The sequence below is a fragment of the Arachis hypogaea genome, chromosome 13, assembly GCF_003086295.3.
Source record: "Arachis hypogaea cultivar Tifrunner chromosome 13, arahy.Tifrunner.gnm2.J5K5, whole genome shotgun sequence".
NCBI classification, from domain to species: domain Eukaryota; kingdom Viridiplantae; phylum Streptophyta; class Magnoliopsida; order Fabales; family Fabaceae; genus Arachis; species Arachis hypogaea.
Window position 1 is genome coordinate 57,676,257 of NC_092048.1, and position 13,736 is coordinate 57,689,992.

At 38.9% G+C, this 13,736-nt stretch overlaps 1 non-coding gene across 1 annotated transcript; it reads right to left on the reverse strand.

Moving 5' to 3' along the window:
* Positions 1 to 11,704: 11,704 nt before the first annotated feature.
* On the reverse strand, positions 11,705 to 11,812 carry LOC112739496 (small nucleolar RNA R71). Its single transcript, XR_003170432.1, has one exon. It is a non-coding gene; the product is annotated as a small nucleolar RNA R71 (small nucleolar RNA).
* Positions 11,813 to 13,736: the final 1,924 nt, after the last annotated feature.

The window sequence follows — 13,736 nt, forward strand, 5'->3', positions numbered from 1 at the left end:
TCAGATTCTCAAACGCCTTTAGCAATTCCTCTTCTCGAAGTATCATCCAAGCAACATACAATGTCTTCTGACTTAGGGCATCAGCCACAACATTTGCTTTCCCTGGGTGGTAACTTAACTCATAGTCATAATCTTTCAGCAATTCTACCCACCCCCTTTGCCGCATGTTGAGCTCCTTCTGATCAAAGAGGTACTTGAGACTCTTGTGATAAGAGAAGACTCGAAACTTTACTCCATACAAGTATGCCTCCAAATCTTCAATGCAAATACAACCACTGCCAATTCCAAGTCATGATTTGGGTAATTCATCTCATGAGGTTTCAGTTGACGTGATGCATAAGCTACCACGTTCTGGTGTTGCATCAAGACACACCTTAGACCCTTCAACTAAGCATCGCAATATACATCAAAAGGCTCATTGGGCTCGGGTAACACAAGCACAAGCACTGTAGTCAGTTTCTCCTTCAAGGCTTGAAAGCTTTCCTCACATTCTGATGTCCAGACAAATGACACATCCTTTCGAGTTAACTTTGTCAAAGGCAATGCAATTTGTGAAAAGCCTTTGATAAACCTCCGATAATATCCTGCTAAACCTAAGAAGCTTTTGATCTCTGTCACTGATGTAGGTCGTTCCCAATCCATTACTACTTCAACCTTAGAAGGATCTACAGCTATTCTCTGCTTACTCACTACGTGACCCAGAAACTTCACCTTATTTTTCCAGAATTCCCATTTAGAAAGTTTAGCGTACAACTTCATATCTTTCAAAATTTGCAGCACAATTTGCAAGTGTTCTGCGTGCTCCTCCTCAGTCTTGGAGTAGATTAGAATATCATCAATGAAGACGATGACGAATCTATCCAGGAAATGATGGAATATCCGATTCATATAGTCTATGAACACAGCAGGAGCATTGGTTAACCCAAATGACATCACAGTGTATTCATAGTGACCATATCGAGTTCTAAAAGCGGTTTTCGAGATATCTTCATCTCTCACTCTTATCTGGTGATAACCAGACCTTAAGTCAATCTTGGAAAAGATACCAAATCCTTGCAATTGGTCTATCAGATCATCAATTCTCCACAATGGGTATTTATTCTTTACAGTTACTTTGTTCAGTTGTCTGTAATCTACGCACAACCACATATTTCCATCCTTCTTTTTCACCAACAATACTGGTGCTCCCCATGGAGAAACACTCGGGCGAATGATGTTCTTACTCATTAACTACTCCAGCTGAGCTTTAAGTTCAGCCAGCTCCAAAGGTGACATTCGGTAAGGTGCAATTGAAGTTGGTCTTGCTCCAGGAACCAGCTCAATCACAAACTCGATTTTCCCGAGAAGGAGGGAATTCAGAAATGTCTTTTGGACACACTTCAGGAAATTCACATACAACCGGAATTTGTTCTAAGCTTTGGTCCTCACTTGACACATTTGCCACCAACAGAACAACACCCTCACATTCACACTGGCTACAGCTCACAACTACAGAGTTCAGATAATAATCCTTTGCTACCACCGGTCCTTTCGACCCTTCCGACATAAAATATAACGTCCTTTCAGAACAGTTTAACAAGACGCGGTTCTTGGGAAACCAATCCAATCCCAAGATGAGATCAAGACCAGTCATTGGCAGACAAATCAAATCATGGACAAAGTCTCCCTATTTAACTCGGAACGAAACTCATGGACAACCTAATCTGGTCACAATGGCTTCATGGGTGGCATTATGCACCTTCAAATCATAACCCAAGACCACTATTCTCAACCCTATTTCATTAGCCTTCTCAAACGCAATGAATGAATGTGTTGCTCCCGAATCAAATAAAGCATTTAAAACTTTACCAGCTAATTCACAGTTACCTCTAATCAATGTCTCGGATCCCTCGGCACCTGCTGCAGAAGTGGTGAACACTCGTTCTGGCTTCTGTGCTCTCCCGGCATCATCCCTCTTCTTATTCAGACAGTTCCAGGACAAATGTCCGGCTCCACCACAATAGTAGCATACACCCAAACCCGCTCTGCATGGAGTATTCGGGTGATATTTCCCACATCTCCTACAAGTCAAGTCATTCTGTGAAATCTGAGCTTGCTTTCCTTTGCGTCTTCCCTGATTGTTGTTATCATTGAATCTCCGGAAGTTATTCTAACCCTGATGTTGTTGTGGGACTTAACCACCTCGCTTGAAGTTTCGACCTCTAGGCACAAAATTCCTCCACTAATCCCTCTTAACAAAAGCTCAGTGATCACTCTTATCTGATGCTCCCTTTCTCACACAATCCTCAGTAACTCTGCTTTTATTTTCCAATTCAGAGAAGGTTCTGATTTCCATCGGCCCCACGGTACTCAAAATGTTGCTCTGAAGTCCACCTTCGTATTTAATGCATTTCCATTCTTTGAAGTCCTCCGGAGCACCCTGACAGATCTTAGAAAACTCACACAGCTCCTCAAATTTGTTTTTGTACTCAGCTACTGACATTGGACCCTACTTCAGTTGCAACAATTCAAGCTTCTTAACTATCCGAACTGAATTGGGAAAGTACTTTTTGTAGAACTCAATTTGGAATGCGCCCCATGGTATTGTCGCACCATCCTGCTGCAAAAGACGGTAGGTTCCCCGATGAGTCTATATTTGATGATACATTTTGACTCAATTTGGATTGATTCTAGCACATGAACTCACACTTAAGCACCAAAATAGCATACTTTTATGTTTTGTACCCAATTTTACCCTAAATATGAAAACATGCAATTTTGTGCTTGAAATGAGCAATTTAATTCCACTTTTATTCCATTTGATACCATGACATGTTTCCTGAGTGATTTCAGACCTTGGAAGCAAGAATGGATAGCCAAAAGTGGAAGAAAGCATGTACAGGAGAGAAAACATGAAGAAAACAAGGAAAAGCACACATAGACAAGTGTGCGTGCACACAAGAAGAAATTTGCATGTGTGCGTGCGCACGAGTACCTGTGCGTACGCACAGGAGCCAAAACAGCAAAGTGTGCGTATGCACACATCTGTGCGTACGCACACATCTGTGCGTACGCACACATCTGTGCGTACGCACAGGTCCCTGCACGTGATTGCATTAATGAAACTCGTGCTTTGGGATTTCTGAGGCCTTTTGGCCCAATTTTGGAGGCTCCAATGCTGTATTGAAGTGCTATATGAGGGGAGAATCAACACATATGAAGGCATTAGGACTTAGACTTTATTTTTCATAGTTTCATATAGTAGGAGTAGGAGTAGGAGTAGAGTAGAATTGCTCTCTTAGGGTTTATGCAATTTTTATGTAGCATTTTATAGCAAGCCTTTATCTTGGATGTTGATAAACTCTTTTGTAAGTGTTCTTTAATTTCTCTTTAATTACATTGTCTTTATTTTCAATTCCTCTTGGTTCAAGTGCTTTGTTGATATTTCCAATTTTATGTTACTTGAAGTTTTGATTGTTGAATTTAATGTTTCATGCATTCTTTATGCTTGATTGCTTGTCTATATTTGGTTTTATTGATAGTTGGTTATAGTTCTCTATTTTTCCTTGCAAATTTTCCATGCTTTACTTTTATGCACACAAGGTGTTTGTGAAAATGCCAACCTTAGAATTTGAGTAGATTTTCCCACCTTGGCTTGTGGTTTGAGTTTCTAGGATACTAGAGTCATAATGTCCGACATTTAGTGGTAATTCTTAGGGAGTTAGTTGACTCTTGTTTCCATTGAAGCTAGCTTTTTATCAACTAGTTTGGTAAGTTAGCCGGGAACAAAGAATCGAGCATCGAACCCTCACTGGAAGTGTATGCACTCTAATCACTCAAGTGTTTTAGGTTCGATTCTCTCAATTCTCTACTAACCTTGCTTTCTAAGGCTTGCTCTTCATCTAACAATCAACATAAATTTAATGCACAGATACACATATCAAGAGGTCTTTTAAGGGTTGTAATGGGGTTAGGGTCAAGGTAGGATTGTATTTGGCCAAGTGGACTAAAATATGAATCCTTAATTATCTTAAACTTTTCCACCTAACTTAGACAATCCATGTAATCATAATACGACATCTAACTATCTATTAACCATGTTTTCAACATATTCATGCATTCTAATTTCAAGTACAGTACATATGCATTGCTTTCACTTACTTTGGGGCATTTTGTCCCCTTTTTTGCTTAATTGCTCTTTTTTTTCACTTATATATATATATATATATATATTATTTTTCTCAATGCATATGATTAAATTATTGGATGCATGAATCATGTCTTAAACATTTTTTTTTACATTTTCAGAAAATTCTAACATACTCAATTTTCAAACCAAATGTTTCCAAATTCAACTTTTCCCATACTTAATTCATGAGCACTCTCACTAGTCTAAGCTAACCAAGGATTCAAATTAAGGACATTATTGTTTTCCGCTTAGAGTTAATGATGTGCTAAAGTAAAGAACAAAGGGGTATAATAGGCTCAACATTGGTTTGCAAAGAATAATGAAAGGGTAAGGCCATATGGGTATGTAAGCTCAGTGAAACAAATGCCTCAATCATGTAAGTGTATGCATACATCAAACCATGGAAATATAGAATTAAGCAAGACAAAGATCACAATTTTAGAGAGAAAAACACACACCAAAAATAAAATATTGGTTGGTAAAATATAACCAATCAAATAGGCTCAAAATCTCACAGGTTTTGTGTGTTCAAGCTCTAAACCATGTTCTAGTATAATATTTCTTCAAACAAGTGTAACATTATATTTTATTTAAATTAGTGAAATGCTCTTAAAAGGTTTCTCGAAAAAGAAAATATTATTTCAACCAAGTGGTAAAATATGCACAAAATCAAATAATCATGCAATCAAACATGCAAATGCAACAACTAACAAGGAAAATAAACCATTGGTGTTGAGATAGAAGAGTAACTAACCCATGGAGATCGGTATCGACCTCCCCACACTTAAAGATTGCACCGTCCTCGGTGCATGCTAAGATGTGCAAGTGGATGGGGGTTGTGGTTCCTCAGCTGGGGCTCTTTTTGTTCCTTTCCTTACCGGTGGTTTGGGAGTAGCTTTCTCTTTACCCTTCTTGGTGGCCATCCTGTAAAGAAAAAAGAAAGTAACTTTTAAAGCTAAGGGTTAGAACAAAGAAGAGAACGGAAAAGGTGGTAATCAGTGCACATTAAAAGATGAATGATGTTAACACATGGTCATGACTACATGTGGAAAATCATCAATGGAAATATAGCAAGTGCATATGATGACAATTAAATGCAGGGTGTTTATTGGCATGCAGGCAAAGGCATGAGTGGCATAGATCAAGCATTCAATGTCCAAGTTTGATTACCAAGTCTTTCAAACTAACATGTTGGAATAACAATTATATTTAAATAATATAATATAAAAAAAGGGTTTTGTGAAAAGCAAGCATTTAGAGTAGTAGATAGAGAGAAATCGAAAAATAGTGCACAATGCCATACGGGCTTTTTCACAAACACATAGCAAGCATGGTAAATAAGCTATTGAAAGTATTAAATTGAACATGCAAGCAACCCTTTAGAAAGTAATATATAATTGTCAAACCATTTTAATAATCCACAAAAATATAGAAAATAATGACCCAAATAAATTTCTAACACCAATGAAAATAATGCAATGAATGAAAGTATGCAATTAAATAAAGTAAAATAAAATGAAAGATAAGAAGAATGAGGAGGGAAAGAAGGGAAGAAGAAGTAATTAAGAAAGGACGGAGGAAAAATTAGGATTGGGGAAGAAAAGATAAGATATTTTGGCAAATTAGGATAAGCTGTGCGGCGCAAGCGACGCGGACGCGTGAGTGACGCGGTCGCGTGACTTGCGCTTAAATTAATCGACGCGGTCGCGTCGGTCACGCGGACGCGTGACGCGTTTTGTGCTACTGGCGTGAGGGCAGCCTCGCACTTGCACAACTCTCTCTTCAAACTCTTATTGCGCCAAATGTTGGGTGACGCGATCGCGTGGGGCATGCGATCGCGTGAGTGGTCATTAGAAGGATATGACGCGGACGCGTGAGCCATGCATCCGCGTGGTAGGGTTTGTGCGTTCAGCACCTGTCCAGCACTACTCTAGTACAACTTTCGGTCGTGCACCCTTTCTTATGTCGATTTCCAGGTCACGCGGCCATGTGAGTGACGCGGACGCGTGGGAGGCATGTTTCCCATGTGACGTGGACGCGTCAGCGACGCGGTCACGTGGGATGATTTTTGCCAAAGGCACGCCTCCAGCCACGCTCCCGCGTGACTCTCTGTTCAATTCTCTATTCTTCAAAATGCACTAGTGACGCGGATGCATCAGCGACGCTGCCGCGTCGCGTGCGTACTTTTCTTTTTTTCTTTTTTTTTTTAACTGAAAAATGCAGAATGCAATGATAATATGAATGTTATGCAAAACTCCAGGTTCAATACAATAAAATAAAATAAAACTCGAAAACAAATAAAACTAAATAAAAATGAAAAAAGGAACGATCATACCATGGCGGGTTGTCTCCCACCTAGCACTTTTAGTTAAAGTCCTTAAGTTGGACATTTGGTGAGCTCCCTGTTATGGTGGCTTGTGCTTGAATTCATCCAGGAATCTCCACCAATGTTTGTGATTCCAATGGCCTCCGGGATCCCAAATCTTGTTTCTACACCCGTCTTCAAGTTGATTATCATGATTCCATCCGGGTGGTTCAGCTTTAGAATTCTCAGTGAAGCGTCCAAACAACTTCCTAGACCCATTCAATTGAGTTTTACACCAACCCTTGTACTTCAATTTGGAGCAGGCAACCATATTGAACCTTGCATGACAACTCCAACCACTAACCATCTTCCTCTTACTCTTAATACCACAAAGAGCTCTAAGTTGACCATCCGTCTCCAGTAGCCCATATTCAAGTGGAATTAGAAAGCTAATGGATATGAATTTTACCCACTTGAATGTTGTGAAGGATTATGGTGACTTAGGTGGAGGTATTTCTAACGAATTTGCAGGCTCCACTTCCTTGTGCGCTTCTTTGACAACTTCCGCCTCTTTGCAAGCTTCTTCAATATCAACCTCTTCCTCTTGGTAGCTTTCTTCCAATTTGATCTCTTCTTCATTGTTCACCAAGGGCATGAGAGGCTGTGCTTCTTCTTCTTTAATCTCCATCTCTTGACCAACCTCCACAAAGTCTTCAATCATGATCTGCCTTAGAGGTTGTACGCTCTCCTCAACATCAAATGCAACCGTCTTGGAAGGAGGCTCTATGTCTTGACTTTTCCATGGAGGTTCAGCATCTCGCAAGTCTTCAACCACTTTTTTCTCTTTAATAATTACTGCTTTGCCCAGTAGTTTTAATATAAAATCATACTCATCCTTGATGATTTTCTTTCCATGACAACTCTTTTCAACTATTCTTTCATCTTGAAGGGTATTTACTACCTTCACCTTTAGGGCCTCCTCTAGCTCCTTATGAAGTTTGAATTCGCGAAGATGATCCCTTCTCTCTTGTTTAATGTCAATAGCATCATTGGGATCATGTTGCTCTTGGATTGATGGATGTGGGTGCTCTTCCATGGATGGTGGCGATGAGATGGAGAGATCATTCTGTGATTAAAAAGGAAGTGCACTAGAGCTTGAGGGTTGATTGTTGAAGGTGTTTGGTGGTCCGATTTGGGCGACGAGAGCTTGTATAGTAGAGTTTAGATCGGTAAGTGCTTTCTCCATGGAGGTTTGGGGTGGATAGGTGATGAGCGGATAATTTATACGCTTTTTGGCATTCTTTTTAGTACGTTTTTAGTATATTTTAGTTAGTTTTTATTATGTTATTATTAGATTTTAAATAAAAATCACTCTTCTGGACTTTACTATGAGTTTGTGTATTTTTCTGTGATTTCAGGTATTTTCTGGCTGAAATTGAGGGACCTGAGCAAAAATCTGATTCAGAGGCTGAAAAAGGACTGTAGATGCTGTTGGATTCTGACCACCCTGCACTCGAAGTAGATTTTCTGGAGCTACAGAAGCCCAATTGGTGCTCTCTCAATTGCGTTGGAAATTAGACATCCTGGGCTTTCCAGCAATATATAATAGTTCATACTTTGCTCAAGATTTGATGGCCCAAACCGGCGTTCCAAGTCAGCTTAAGAATTCTGGCGTCAAAACGCCAGAACTGGCACAAAAGCTGGAGTTAAACGCCCAAACTGGCACAAAAGCTGGCGTTTAACTCCAAGAAAAGTCTCTACACATGAAAGCTTCAATGCTCAGCCCAAGCACACACCAAGTGGGCCCGGAAGAAGATTTATGCATTAATTACTCATTTCTGTAACCCTAGGCTACTAGTTTTCTATAAATAGGACCTTTTGCTATTGTATTTTCATCTTTAGACGGTTAGTCCCTAGACCTTGGAGGCTGGCCATTCAGCCATGCTTACACCATTATCACTTTTGTATTTTCAACGGTGGAGTTTCTTCACACCATTGATTAAGGTGTGGAGCTCTGCTGTTATTCATGAATTAATACAATTACTATTGTTTTTCTATTCAACTCAAGTCTATTTCTTCTCCAAGATATTCATTCGTACCCAAGAACATGATGAATGTGATGATTATGTGACACTCATCACCATTCTCACCTATGAATGCGTGACTGACAACCACTTCCGTTCTACATGCAAACAAGCTTGAATGTGTATCTCTTGGGTTTCTAATCTAAGATTGGAACCTTCGTGGTATAGGCTAGAAATATTGGCGGCCATTCTTGAGATCCAGAACGTCTAAACCTTGTCTGTGGTATTCTGAGTAGGATCTGGGAAGGGATGACTGTGACGAGCTTCAAACTCGCGAGTGTTGGGCGTATGACAGACACAAAAGGATCAATGGATCCTATTCCAACATGATCGAGAACCGACAGATGATTAGCCGTGCGGTGACAGCATGCGTAGAACATTTTCACTGAGAGGACGAAAAGTAGCCATTGACAACGGTGATGCCCAACATAAAGCTTGCCATGGAAAGGAGTATGAATGATTGGAAGAAGGCAATAGGAAAGCAGAGGTTCAAGAGGAACAAAGCATCTTCTTACGCTTATCTGAAATTCCTACCAATGAATTACATAAGTATCTCTATCTCTATCTTTATTTTATGTTTTATTCATATTTTAATTATCCATTCTCCATAACCATTTGAATCCGCCTGACTGAGATTTACGAGATGACCATAGCTTGCTTCAAGCCGACAATCTCCGTGGGATCGACCCTTACTCGCGTAAGGTTTATTACTTGGACGACCCAGTGCACTTGCTGGTTAGTTGTACAGAGTTGTGACAAAGTGTGATTCACGTTTGAGAGCTCCAAGTCCTTTGGCGCAATTGTTGATGATCACAATTTCGTGCACCAAGTTTTTGGCGCTGTTGCCAGGGATTGTTCAAGTTTGGACAACTGACAGTTCATCTTGTTGCTTAGATTAGGTAATTTTACTTTTTATTTTCGAAAAAAATTTTAAAAATAATTTTTTTTTCTATTTTGTTCTTCAGAGTTTTCAAGAATGAATTCTGGAGTTTCATGATGATCTGTTGAAGTCTGGCTAGCTGTGAAGCCATGTCTAATCTTATTGGACCGAGGTTTCAACTTATCATCACAAGAGCTTGTTGATTTCTATCAATTTTGCTGTTGTTAGCAATGATCTGCTAAAGCTTGGCTGGTCATTAGCCAGGTCTAGTGTTTTGGACCGGAGCTTTCATTGAAAGCTTGGCTGGCTAGTAAGCCATGTCTAATTCTTGGACCGGAGTCTTAGACTAGCATTGCAATGATTCTTGGAATTCTTATTAAAAATTTTGAATCCCTTTATTTTCTTTTCCACTCAATTTTCGAAAAACAACACAAAAAAAATTTTATAAAATCATAAAAATAAAAAATATTTTATGTTTCTTGTTTGAGTCTAGTGTCAATTTTTAAGTTTGGTGTCAATTGCATGACTTTCTTCTTGCATTTTTCGAATATATGCATATTGTTCTTCATTGATCTTCATGTTGTTCTTGATGATTTCATTGCTCTGATCTTTAAATTCTCTTGTTTTGTGTGTTTTGTTGTTTCTCATATGCATTCTCAATTTGTTAGTGTCTCTTATATGAAAATTTTTAAGTTTGGTGTCCTGCATGCATTGTTTGTTTGATTTGAGTTTCCTAAGATTAGTTGTATTTTGATTGTTTCTCATCATTGAAAAATTCAAAAAAAAAATATTTTCAAAACTATGTCTTTTCAAGTCAATAATACAACGAATTGAAGATTCAGAACATTCAGCAGAGGAATCAAACAGAAAAAGCTGGGTGTTCAAAACGCCCAGTAAAGAAGGAAAACTGGCGTTTAAACGCCAGCCAGGGTACCTGGCTGGGCGTTTAACGCCCAAAAAGGTAGGATTTTGGGCGTTAAACGCCAGAATGGATGCCATTCTGGGCGTTTAACGCCAGAGGGACACTAGAGGGAAGATTTTGTTTTTAATTCAAATCTTTTTCAAATTTTCATAATTTTTCAAAATCAAATCTTTTTCAAATCATATCTTTTCAATCATATCTCTTCAAAATCAATTTCTTTCCATTTTTTATTATTTTCGAAAATCCTTGCTACTATTAATGATTTACTTCAAAATTTTCAAGTTGTTACTTGTCTATTAAGAAAGGATCAAATTTTAAATTTTAAGAATCATATCTTTTAATTTCTTGTTAGTCAAGTAATCAACTTTAATTTTAAAACTTTCTTTTTCTTTAAAATTGATTTTCAATCATATCTTCTCAATCATATATTTTCAATCACATCTTTTTCAAAATTAACTCTCAATCATATCTTTTTGATTTCTAATTTCAAAATCTTTTTCAAAAATCACTTAATTTCTTTCCCAATCTTAATTTTCAAAAATCTCAATCAAATTTTCAAATTTCTTTTTATTATTTCAAAATCTTTTTAATATATTTTCGAAAATTCTTCCCCTCTTCTCACATCCTTCTATTTAAGGGACGAACACTCCTCCTCAAGGTGCAATTCGAACTCTATCCCTCTTGATAAGTTCGAATTCTCTTCTATCTACCTCCTCCTTCTATTCTTCTTTTCCTCTGACACCTCAAGGAATCTCTATACTGTGACATAGATGATTCCTTACTTTCTTGTTCTCTTCTCTTTCATATGAGCAAGAGAAAAGATAAAGACATACTTGTTCAAGATGATCCTGAACCTGAAAGGACCTTGAAGAGAAAGCTAAGAGAAGCTAAAGCATAATTCTCTCTAGAGGGCCTAACAGAGCTTTTCAAAGAAGAAGAAACAATGGCAGCTGAAAACAATAATGCCAACAATGCAAAGAAGGTGCTTGGTGACTTTACTGCACCTACTCACGACTTCTATGGGAGAAGCATCTCAATCCTTGCCATTGGAGCAAACAACTTTGAGCTTAAGTCTCAATTAGTTTCTCTAATGCAACAGAATTGTAAGTTTTATGGACTTCCATTGGAAGATCCTCATCAGTTCTTAGCTGAATTATTGTAAATCTGTGACACTGTCAAGACCAATGGGGTTGACCCTGAAGTCTATAGACTCATGCTCTTCCCTTTTGCTGTAAGAGACAGAGCTAGGACATGGTTGGACTCACAACCTAAAGAAAACCTGAACTCTTGGGAAAAGCTAGTCAATGCCTTCTTGACAAAGTTCTTTCCACCTCAAAAATTGAGTAAGCTTAGAGTGGAAGTCCAAACCTTCAGACAAAAGGAAGGTGAATCCCTCTATGAAGCTTGGGAAAGATACAAGCAATTGATCAGAAGGTGTCCTTCTGACATGCTTTCAGAATGGAGTATCATAGGTATATTCTATGATGGTCTGTCTGAACTATCCAAGATGTCATTGGATAGCTCTGCTGGAGGATTTCTTCATCTGAAGAAGACGCCTGTAGAAGCTCAAGAACTCATTGAAATGGTTGCAAATAACCAATTCATGTACACTTCTGAAAGGAATCCTGTGAATAGTGGGACAACTCAGAAGAAAGAAGTTCTTGAGATTGATACTCTGAATGCTATATTAGCTCAGAATAAGATATTGACTCAACAAGTCAATATGATTTCTCACAGTCTGTCTGAAATGCAAGCAGCAACAGGCAGTACTAAGGAAGCTTCCTCTGAAGAAGAAGCTTATGATCCTGAGAACCCAGCAATGGAAGAGGTGAATTACATGGGAGAACCCTATGGAAACACCTATAATTCTTCATGGAGAAATCATCCAAATATGTCATGGAAGGATCAACAGAGACCTCGACAAGGTTTCAACAACAATAATGGTGGAAGAAACAGGTTTAGCAATAGTAAGCCTTTTCCATCATCTTCTCAGCAACAGACAGAGAATTCTAAGCAGAGCCACTCTGACTTAGCAACCATTGTCTCTGATCTAATCAAAACCACTCAAAGTTTCATGACTGAAACAAGGTCCTCTATTAGAAATTTGGAGGCACAAGTAGGTCAGCTGAGTAAGAAAATTGCTGAACTCCCTCCTAGTACTCTCCCAAGCAATACAGAAGAGAATCCAAAAAGAGAGTGCAAGGCCATAACCACAACCCACACGACCGAACCTGGAGAGGAGGAAGAGGCAGTTATCTCCACTGAGGAAGACCTCAATGGACGTCCACTGGCCTCCATGGAGTTCCCTGATGAGGAACCATGGGAATCTGAGGCTCACACTACGACCATAGAGATTCCATTGAATTTAATTCTGTCATTCATGAGCTTTGATGAGTATTCTTCCTCTGAAGAGGATGAAGATGTTACTGATGAGCAAGTTTCTAAGTACCTTGGAGCAATTATGAAGTTAAATGCCAGGTTGTTTGGTAATGAGACTTGGGAGGATGAACCTCCATTTCTCATCAAAGAACTGGATGACTTGACTAGGCAGAAATTACCTCTGAAGAGACAAGACCCTGGAAAATTCTCAATCCCTTGTACCATAGGCACCATGACCTTTAAGAAGGCTCTGTGTGACCTGGGGTCAAGTATAAACCTTATGCCTCTCTCTGTAATGGAGAAGCTAGGGATCATTGAGGTACAAGCTGCTAGAATCTCACTAGAGATGGCAGACAATTCAAAGAAATAGGCTTATGGACTTGTAGAGGATGTCTTGGTAAAGGTTGAAGGCCACTATATCCCTGCTGACTTCATAATCCTAGAGACTGGGAAGTGTATGGATGAATCCATCATCCTTGGCAGACCCTTCCTAGCCACAGCAAAAGCTGTGATTGATGTTGACAGAGGAGAATTAATCATTCAAGTGAATGAAGACTCCCTTGTGTTTAAAGCTCAAGGATATCCCTCTGTAACCATGGAAAGGAAGCATGAAGATCTTCTCTCAATACAGAGTCAAACAGAGCCCCCACAGTCAAACTCTAAGTTTGGTGTTGGGAGGCCACAACTAAACTTTAAGTTTGGTGTTGAACCCCCATATTCAAACTCTAAGTTTGGTGTTGGGAGGTTCCAACATTGCTCTGAACATCGGTAAGGCTCCATGAGAGCCCACTGTCAAGCTATTGACATTAAAGAAGCGCTTGATGGGAGGCAACCCAATCTTTAATTATCTATGTTAAATTTCTATTTTCCTTTGTTATTTTATGTTTTCTGTAGGTTGATGATCATGTGAAGTCACAAAAACAATTGAAAAAGAAAAAATAGAATGAAAAACAGTATTAAAAATAGAACACCCTGGAGGAGAAACTTACTGGCATTTA